This window comes from Silurus aristotelis, assembly GCF_946808225.1.
Source record: "Silurus aristotelis genome assembly, chromosome: 25".
NCBI lineage: Eukaryota > Metazoa > Chordata > Actinopteri > Siluriformes > Siluridae > Silurus > Silurus aristotelis.
The window spans coordinates 329,350-340,858 of record NC_139598.1 but is presented as its reverse complement, the minus strand read 5'-3'; the positions used below and the strand labels follow the sequence as shown (position 1 = coordinate 340,858).

Genomic DNA, 11,509 nt, shown 5'->3' with positions numbered 1-11,509 from the left:
CTAACAGCAGCTCCAAAGAAAACCAGTGGAGCAGCAGTGTGAGCAGGACCAGTGGAGGAGAACCAGTGGAGCAGCAGTGTGAGCAGGACCAGTGGAGGAGAACCAGTGGAGCAGCAGTATGAGCAGGACCAGTGGAGGAAAAACCAGTGGAGCAGCAGTGTGAGCAGGACCAGTGGAGGAGAACCAGTGGAGCAGCAGTGTGAGCAGGACCAGTGGAGGAGAACCAGTGGAGCAGCAGTATGAGCAGGACCAGTGGAGGAAAACCAGTGGAGCAGCAGTGTGAGCAGGACCAGTGGAGGAGAACCAGCGGAGCAGCAGTGTGAGCAGGACCAGTGGAGGAGTGTGGGAGGAGAACCAGTGGAGAAGAAATGTGCAGAGATCCAAAGATGTCTAAATGTGTTATAAGAGAACGTAAATCTACAACAGACAAAACAGCTGAGAAGAGAGAAGGAGAAAATTCTGTTCCTTAATGAGATCATAAAAGGATAAATATTCTACAGAAACACATCAGTAATGTTTCCCTCACACAAACTGCTGAGAGACCACCAGACCTTCATTTAAACACATTCTCCAAATGATCCCTGCCTCCACATTCATCTCCATTATCCTCACTTCCATCTACACCTCCACCCTCCCCTCCACCTCCACCCTCCCATCCATCACCACCTCTATCCTTACCTCTACCTCAATCATGGAGAAAACACAGCCTGATGTTCCCTCTGATATATTCTCTTACTGAACTCCATGATCACATCTCAGACTCATCACACACACACACACACACTTACATACGCGCACACACACGCACGCCAGACGCACGCACTCGCGCGCACACGCACACACGCACACAGAACATCGCCTAAGCAAAGTCCATGTATTTTACAGGAGAAGGAGAGGTGAGGTTCTGGTGGAGATAAGATTAAAAGAGAGTCTGAAAGAGTGACGGAGAAAAAAGAAAGAAAGAGTGAGACGTGTTCATCATCATCATCATCATCTTCATCATATGTATTTTATATCTTTATTTTTTTAGGGTATTTATTATTATATTTATATATCATGTTTATGGTGTGTATCATGTAATTGTGGTCATCACTACCTGTACTGTGTATAACTGAAGGACAGAGCAGTAAATATTGGCCCCCCTGGATGCGCTGATGGAGAGAACGAGGTCTGACCTCAGGGACGTCTCCCAGCACCTCCACATCAGTTCCTGCAGAAACAGTCTGATCCCAACACAGACTGTTCCACTCCACTCGGGACAAACACTGACCTCCTGTACAGCTTCATCTCACACACTGTTCTCTCTGCTCTGCTTCACACAGCTGCTCTACACACACACACACACACACCACAAAGCTCTTCTTCTGCCTGATCACAGTCAATACAGACTCTCAAAGGTTCCTGCTCAAGGAGCTGCCCATCAAAATCTCACTAACCAATGAGAGTAAAGCACTGTTTGGCCCGCCCCTCACACAGGTGAGAAAGATGTTAACTAACCCTAACTACTGAAAGAACCCATAACTACTAAAAGAACCCTCATGAGATAGAGATTTATTTATTCATCTTCAGGAATAACTTTCTCTTGCTTAGGATGGTGTTGGACCCAGTGGTTCTCCTGGGAAAGGTGGAGAAGGGAGAACCCAGAGGAACTCACACAAACACTAGAACCCTGCAACCGTGATGTTCTGTACCATGGTGCCAGATCAGTGGTGCACACACTTTTTCAGCATGTCAAAATGATCTACCTGTCATGTGATCTACACACACACACACACACACACACACTACCTTTACAATCGACATGTAGAACCGCTGCTGTAGACAATCAACACCTACTGTACTAACCAACATAGTGTTCACACACACACAATCACACAATCACACACACACACACACACACACACACACACACACACACACACACACACACACACTACCTTTACAATCGACATGTAGAACCGCTGCTGTAGACAATCAACACCTACTGTACTAACCAACATAGTGTTCACACACACACAATCACACAATCACACACACACACACACACACACACACACACACACACACACACACACACACACACACACACACACACACACACTACCTTTACAATCGACATGTAGAACCGCTGCTGTAGACAATCAACACCTACTGTACTAACCAACATAGTGTTCACACACACACAATCACACACACACACACACACACACACACACACACACACACACACTCACAGATACACACACTCACAGATACACACACTCATACACACACACACACTCACACACACACACACACACTCATACACACCAACACACACACACACACGCACGCACGCACACAATAACAAACAGATACACACACTCATACACACACACACACACACACACACATACACACACACACGCACGCACGCACACAATAACAAACAGATACACACACACACACACACACACACACACACACACTCATACACACCAACACACACACACACACGCACGCTCACAATAACAAACAGATACACACACTCATACACAATCATACACACACACTCATACACACAATCACACACAGACACACACAATCAAACACACACTCACAATAGAAAACACTCATACACAATCATATACACACACACAAACACACACACCTGCTCCCTCTCACTGCAGCTCAATTCTCTTTCATCCGCTTCCATCTACATGGTTTTAATATAAAACACCACAATTCACACACACACACACGTTCTTGCGGTCAGGTCTGTTCTAAAATTCTGTACATTAAACATAAAGCAATGAGTCACAGACACCCACACTACCCATACAAGTGAAACCAGCTCTCTCACACACACACACACACACACACACACACACACACACTTACATTGTGACCCTGTGTGTGTGTGTGTGTGTGTGTGTGTGTGTGTGAGAGCGATGTGACACTGAGCTGAAATAAAGAAACGTTCACTGACCTGCTCCGACACCGGCATGAGAACCTCCATCGCGCAAGGGTGTGTGTGCGCGCACGTGTGTGTGTGTGTGTGTGTGTGTGTGTGTGTGGATATACACACACACACGTGTGTGCGTGTGGTGTGTACGCTTATGCTTCTTCTTTCCAGCCAGAAAAAACTAAATAAATCGTTATATAACACACACACACACACACACACACACACACACACACTTACTCTGAGACAGACACAGAGCTTCTGGACGGTTTGATCTCAGTGGGAGGCGACAGCGGCAGCGGGGGCGGAGACACGCAGTCACATGGCTGAGGGGGTGGAGACAACAATTCAGTGTTGTCTGTCAATCGTGTTCCAGCCAATCAGGAAGCAGGGAGTGAGCTGGAGCTTTCAGTGCTGGAGGTGTGGAGGTCACTGCAGCTTCATCCTGAAACTAATCCTGAACTAGGAGCTGTGGGTGCTACAGATCCACACCATGAACAGATGCTCCTGGTCCTGACACCTGATCCACCCAGGTTTGGATTCTGTGGTGCAAAGTGGTGACGTGACTGTGTAAATGTTATAAAACATAGCGTTATCTTCATCCTGGTGATGCATTAACAGGAGGAATCCTGCACCCTGTCACACTGTGATGATTTTATGACTTTATGGTTCTTCAGCAAACAAAGAGATTCCACAGGTTTGCTCGCTCGACTCCTCCAACACGAGTAAACCCACACGGCTGAAGACCATCTTCACAAACCAGGAAACAGAAACAGTTTGCCAACTGCGAGATTACAATCGACCGCATTCCTCCTTAAACATTTTACACTGGAATACTAACAGGAGAGTTCCTCACGACCTGAACATGTCCGCCTCCTGGTGGTGAGAATCAGGAACTGCACTAAACACCAACACACACACACACCTCATAAAGTATTTATAAAAGGTATTACACATCGCTCTACATTATATCTCTAATACAAGTATCTCATTCATTCTCCTGCCCTGAGAAAAGAGAAGAACAGAGAAGCTGTTTAGCCCAAACTCACTTCAGTTCTGAGTAGTGAAAGTGTTTTACAGTATTCACAACTTCAGTTATCTTCAGTAACCAGATTCATTTCAACTGCATTGCTGCAGAATTTCAATAAAAGGCCATAAACTGTCACTAAAGAAAAGCTTCATAATCACGTCTTTATATAATACTGGAGTTTAAAACACATCCTTCAGTTCCCACTGCAAGAAACCAGTGATTTACAGCTTTCACTGGAAATTAAATACTCCAGATCTTAAACACTAAAGTCCTCGTCTGGGGAAGCACACACACACACATACACACACACACACGTTATATGTTGTGTATTTAGCAGTGAAATATTACATCCAAAACACAACAACAACACAATCCTGACAACACCGAGGGATTAAATCTGATCACCTGAGTCTGATTACTGACTCCTGAGTCACTACTGAGTCACTTCTGAGTCACTACTGAGTCACTGAGTTCAGCAGTCTTTAAGATGTAAATGTGCTTTATCATGTACAATCATAAAGCTGCCTCAACTTCCTGTCATGTAGAGTAACACCTCGAGTGTGAAAGAGCCTCAGTCTCAAACCTGCACTTAAAGAAAAAAAATATTTCATAAATAACAGAAAAAGTGTTCAAGACTTTATACACACACACACACACACACACACACACACACACACACACACACACACACACACACACACACACACACACTGTGCAAAAGAGGTGTACAGAAACGGTGTAAAGAAGGAACGAACACATTCTGTAATCGTTTTAAAAGTATAAAATCCACATCAGATCTTCTACGACGCCGTTTGGATTTCAGGTCTTACTTTGTACACACATACTGGACACTTACACAAAGTCAGGGATTGTGTAGGATCATTCAGGTGCTGATGATCAGCTTCATCTGTAGGTTGTAACGCAGTGATGAAGTAAAACAGAAACAGCTGTTGTAGAAGCTTCAAACTGGGTGAGGAACCGAACTCTGCTACTAAGGTGAGCTTGTGGAACACAGTTTCACGTCACAGGTCCTACACAATGGCAAGACTGAGCACAGCAGCAAGACACAAGGTAGCTACTGCATCAGCAAGGTCTCTCCCAGGCAAAGATCTCAAAGCACACTGGGCTTTCAAGATGTGCTCTTCTTCAAACTATTTTGAAGAAGCACAAAAAAACACGTGATCTTGAGGAGTGTAGATGCAGTGGTCAGCCAAGGAACCTTAATGTAGCAGATGAAGGACACACCGTGCTCACTTGTCTTCAACATCAGAAGTTCATCGGTGCCATCAGCTACGAACTGGAGGAAACCAGTGAGACCCAGTACACCACACCTACTGCCTGGAGAAGTCTGGCCAGAAGTGATCTTCATAGAAGAATTGGGCAAAAAAGCCAAACCAAATATTTATGTCAAAGAGCGATGAGGATGGGTTCTACCTTTGAGTCCTCTGGTTCCTCTCACAGTTTCTTCCTCGTACCATCATGGAGTAATTCCTTCACCACAGTCACCACTGGATTAGGAATAAACTTAAACTTCTACATTCCAACTTTTAACCTCTTTATCTCTGTGAAGCTGCTGTGAGGAAACGTCCAGTGTTAAATCACAGACATTTCTACTGAAAAACATCATTTCAGTCATAAAAATAAACAGGAAGTGCAGGTGTGTGTGTGTGTGTGTGTGTGTGTGTGTGTGTGTGTGTGTGTGTGTGTGTGGAATTGTGCTAAATTTGTGTGACTTGTGGGCGGAGCCTCAGGTCAGAGTTTTAATCAGAAATCTAATGAAATCACGTTCAGTCATGTGGTTTGTTTAAGAGCAGCCTGAGGCTGAAGCCCACAGCATCATCACATCACCATCAGGAAAAAAAACAAAAACCATCACACTTCTGTAGTAAAACACGAGTTTCAGCATTTCTACCTCAGGAGTTTCCTCCAGTGAGACACACTGCAGCTCCTTCGAGGTGAAGGAACATGATTCATGGCCTGTGAAGAAACTCCTCACCCAACATAGCTTCCCACAAACACCTTCTACACAATCATGTGACCAGGACATTGAAGAACCTCACAACGTCCTCACACTTATTCTGAAGGTCCTGTCCATAGAAGAAAGGATCCTCTGAGTCCTACAGGTCACACTGAACCCTATCTGTTTGAGAAACTTACAGAATATTTCATTCCTTTAAAAGAACAGAATCAGAATAGTTCCACTATTCCATTCCTCATTCCCTATTAACCTGAAAGTGGAGACCTAGTGGGTCTGAAGTGAGTTCATGTAAGGTCAGTAGTTCAAGCTCCAGCACTGCCACTGTTGAGCCCTTGAGCAAGACCCTTAGCCCGATCTGCTCCAGCGCTCCAGGGCCGACCCTGCGCTCTGACCCCTGCTTCTGCGCAAGCTGGGATATGAAGAACAAATTTCACCGTGCTGTAACGTATACGTGACAAATAAAAGGCTCTTCTGAACTACTGCTACATTTCACCTACAGGCTTCTGAGAGATCTTTGCAGAAGAACAGAAGAGTTGTGAAAGCGGGACTGCAAAATCCGACCCGTGCAGGTCTCTACATGGAGAGCAAGCATGGTGTAATCACACACGCCCACTCTGATCTTACCAACAGATGTTCTACATGTTCTTTAATCACACTGGAGTTTCTCTCAGATTTACACTCCACTGATGAGTTCCTCACTTCTGCCTCTGGGAGGAGAACAGTTCCACAAGTTTCATCTGGAACTCTATGAGAGAAGGTTCCTCAGAGGAGGCTCAGAGTAGAACACTGGTTTAAAAAAAAATAATGACATGCGTGTGCGCACACACACACACACACACACACACACACACACACACACCCATAATCCTTCCACTAAAAATAAACCTAATCACATCCAAACCCACAAAGTCAACACACTGCTCTCCTGTTCTGTGTTTACAGGTGGAAGAAACCTACAATCACCTAATAATCACTAATCATTCAGAAAGATCAGTAACAGTATCAGTACGAGTGTTAATGAGGACATGGAGACGAGTCCTGAGCGTCTGAAAAGATCATGAAACCCCACAATGCACTGCTGTAAGTCAGTATCGTCATGACGATGGTCAGAACAAACAGGAATTAGAGCATGTGCAAGAGCTGGATTATGGTCTGTTATGTTCCTGTGTATAAGATACACGTCCACCTCAGGCCTGGTTCATCTGATCATCTGAGGAGGTTCTGATTCCATTCTCCAGCTTCACCTCCTGATGTAGTGATCTGTAGGGTTCAGTGTGTGTGTGTGTGTGTGTGCGTGCGTGCGTGCGTGCGTGCGTGCGCGTGTGAGAGATGGTGTGTGTGTGTAAGTTGGTGTGGATGTGTGTGTGTGTATGTGTGTGTGATGGTGTGTGTGATGGTGTGTGTGATGGTGTGTGTGTGAGATGGGGTGTGTGTGTGAGTTGGTGTTTCCAGTCTCATGTTCAGGATCTTACGTGGCATCTACAGTGTGTATAAAACACACACACACACACACACACACACACACACACACACACACACACTAAACTCAATACACTTCTGCTAATGTGTGTTTTTTCTTACGCTCTATTCAAGTAATAAATAACAAAAATCTCAACATCTGGCAACATCTAAACAAAAGTTTCAGAAGAGAAAGACAGATGTTGAATCACATTACCACCGAGAACACGATACTCATACTGAACCTGCACAGTGTGTACACACACACACACACACACACACACACACACACACACACACACACACACACACACAGTACCTACACACAGTCTACACTGTATCTATCTGTCTATCCATCACTGTATCAGTCTGTTCTTCTCTTGCTGCTGCTGCTGGAGGTTATATTTGTTGTTGTTGTTGTTGTTGTTTACTGGTTTCTGGTGAACTCTGATGTTAATAAGTGCAAGAACTCAGCAAATATTCAAAAAGATTCATATAAATAGTTTAAACAAAGCAATAAATAGACACTGTGCATGAGGAACTTCTGAGCAGGAGATGTGTCATCATCAGAAGTCTCCTCACTGCTTGTGCAATAAACCCACAAGTAAACTGGTCATGCAGGAACTGCTGGTTTCCTCCTTCAGTTCTGTCATGAAACTACAGAGACCCGGAGCCTGACACACTTCTGCCAGCAGATCCATGAAGCTCAGAGTGTCAGTGTTTTTACCCTCTGAAGGTTTGTGAAGAGCATTGTGGCATGGTTTCTTCAGCGTTACACACACACACACACACACACACACACACACACACACACACACACACACACACACACACACACACACACACACCAAGAACTTGATCTGGACCTGGACCACGACTCAATCCTTGAAGGAAAGGGTGCGTGAAGTCATTCCGTGCTGGAGAGTTGGAGAGGAACCTTCTCACGGGTAGTTTCTCTCCTCCTTAACAACGCGTACGCACCAAAAACACGCCGAAACTTTCTCCTCAACCATCATAACCCCCCCCCCCCCAGTCAGTCTCTCACACACACACACACACACACACACAAGACAAGACAACACAAGACAAGACAACACAAGACAACTTACCTCAGAAGAATTTCAAGCAGAACTACTGACCATCCCGAAGGATCTTCAAGGATCTGTTCTTCCTCACCGCGGGGACGCGCCCAAAACCCAGCGTGCACGCGCTCAAGTGGCCGTCATGGCGTGCTGCGCGTGCACGTTTCCTGGAACAATACGGCCGAGTTTTATTCTCACTTCCGGAAGAGCAGAATAATAAAAAAAACTAATATCAAACATTACAATAATAATTTTTTTTTCGCACTAAACAGAAACAAATAATAACAAATATCAAATAATACAAATATAAATAAGAAAAACACGGTCCGTTTTTATATTAAATAAACAAATACAGAAACATGCAGCATTGCAGTCTTAGTGTTTCATTTAATATGGCACTGTGTGCGCGCGCGCGCGTGTGTGTGTGTTCGCGTGTGCGCGCGCGTGTGCGTGTGATTTATTCCCTCTCCCTTCACTGTTATAATGAGTTCCATATTTCTCTGAAGGTCTCAGGGAGTCTGTGGAGATTCATGATCATTCAGCTACAGATTCATTAGTGAGATCACATCCTGAGGTCTGACGTTCATTCTGTGTTCAGTGGTCTTGAGGAGATCAGAGATCTGTGCAGGACACTCGAGATCCTCCACGCCAACTTTCACACCAGCAATCACATCTTCATGGAGCTCGTATGGTGTACAGGAGTCTCGTCATGCTGGGGAGAGGTAGCTCAGTGATCAAGAGGTTGGGCTTCTGACTGGAAGGTTGTGAGTTCAAATCCTAACACTGCTGTGCCTTTGAGCAGGACCTCCATCATCAAGGGTTCAGGGTATGACTGTAAGGTGCTCTGGATAATCTCCCAATGGCATAAATGTAACACACACACACACACACACACACACACACACACACACACACACACACTCACAGTATATGTCTCTACTCGAATTCTTACACACTGGTCAGTGAATAATGTATGGATGTTGTGGAGGTGTAACACAGGTGTAATAACACACACTAATGATTACAGCCATTACATTATTACAGAAACGTGTAGGAACACACCCTTATGTTAAAACTGAGATTTGGAAATATTGAACATTAGGGTTATTTTATGATTCAGTTTCAGCCACTTGAGATGTTTCCTAACACACCTGAACATCAACACCTGGATTCCTGATCATTATGGAGCTCTGAACTCTGAATAAAGCACCCCCTTATTTCTGCGACTGTTTCTGGGTTGTGACGGTGTGTCAGAAAAAAGACTCAGGAGTTAAAAATGCTTTTTCCACACAACAAGAACAAATCTACCATAAAAAGACCATACACACAACAGAAACTACTCCAGGAACTACTCCAGGAACTACTCCAGGAACTACTCCAGGAACTACTCCAGGAACTAATAAGAAGAACATTCTAATGTGGGAGATGAGTGATGTGGAAGAGCTGAACAGTTCGTTGCCTTTTGACTTATTTATACTGAAGAAAATGATGAATGTATATAAATATAGTTATAAATGTGAGTCAGATGTGCATGTTCTGTTCACACTGTAAATATTTCACTTTCACTCAATGCAACATGAAACATATTTTTTTCCTCATTTTCCCTTTTGGATGGATTTAAAAAGTCAATGTAGTTACCAGGTTATAGAAGTGTAGCATGTGTGTGTGTGTGTGTGTGTGTGTGTGTGTGTGTGTGTGTGTGTGTGTGTGTGTGTGTGTGTGTGTGTATGTGTGCATATGTGTGTGTTTGTGTGTGTGTGTGCGTATGTGTGTGTGTGTGTGTGTGTGTGTGTGTGTGTGTGTGTCTTTGTGCATATGTGTGTGTGTGTGTGTCTGTGTGCATATGTGTGTGTGTGTGTGTTTGTGTGTGTGTGTGTTTGTGTCAACACACTATAACACACTATTGTTTATATATGTTAATATATTCGTCACTAAAGATCTCTCCACATCAGCACCCAGACTCCGCCCAGTGGGTGTGGCCTAAAGCCTGCAGGCAGAGTGTGTACTTTAAAACGTAATTGAGATAAAACCATTGTTCACGTTTGTTTTGTATGTTTTGATCCTAAATTACACACAGCTTGAGTCTCTTCACTTTCATTAGCTGTTAGCGACATTAGCAGTTTAAGAGCAATGAAAACAAACTCGTCTTGTGTTGAATTATTTTCTCCATCACACTGTTTTTTCCTCAGTCAGGAATCTACACAGAACCTTTTACAGGCAGAGAACCCAGAATTATCACACGAGATACACACACCCTGAATCTGTACGTCTGGGGTTCAAGGGAACGGTTTTTTTTTTACGCTAAATAAATTTCATGCTGCGTTTACGTCTCCTTCTTATTTCTCCTCATTGTTTATGCCTGAACTTTAACAGGACGTGAAGAAGGAGACAGGAGGAAGCAGCTCTGAGTCTCTGAGTCCTGGGTTTGGGCTACGCCCCGGTGCCTAATGAGCTGTGAGTGGGGTTCAGCTTCACCCAGATCAGATTACACACAGTTTACTGCTGAAGATCCATTACCCTCATCCTGATCATCTACTTCTCTTTCCTTCTCTTACACACACACACACACACACACACACACACACACACACACACACACACACACACACACTTAATTTTCCTGAGAAAAATGAAATAAGTACAGTAGTACAGTAGAGGAAGTGAGATGTCATCATCCAACATCTCCCCAGCTGGTGCAGCTTCTCCCATCACACACACCCCGTGACATCACAGAAAATTACTACTGCTAGTCTGGAAATAAAGGGAGATTCAAGAGGATTAGTGAATTAGCGCCACCGTGTGGTGAACAGTGTACAATCAGCTTTCCTCCTTATTACACAACGTGTGGATCTCTCCTGCAGTTCTCATCTGGGGTTCTCCTTCTGGGTTCTTTTCTGGGGTTCTCCTCTGGGTTCTTCTCTGGTGTTCTCCTCCAGGGTCCTCCTCTGAGGTTCTCATCCTGGGCTTCTCCTCCTGGGCTTCTACTGTAGGTTTAATAATGCTGCATAACTTTTTAA

General features: G+C 44.3%; 1 protein-coding gene across 6 annotated transcripts in view; it reads right to left on the bottom strand.

Moving 5' to 3' along the window:
- pld1b (phospholipase D1b) overlaps window positions 1-8,670 on the bottom strand; it is a 26,497-nt gene extending 17,827 nt beyond the window's left edge. For 2 of the 6 annotated variants that reach the window (XR_014531486.1, XR_014531487.1), the window contains exon 1: window positions 2,969-3,203. The gene's annotated coding sequence lies outside the window, so the exon portion shown is untranslated. Of the gene's footprint in view, window positions 1-1,096; window positions 1,306-2,968; window positions 3,204-8,515 lie in introns of those variants that run through there. The other 4 variants (XM_083529170.1, XM_083529171.1, XR_014531485.1 and 1 more) reach the window with 3 other exon arrangements.
- Between the last annotated feature and the right edge of the window lie 2,839 nt (window positions 8,671-11,509).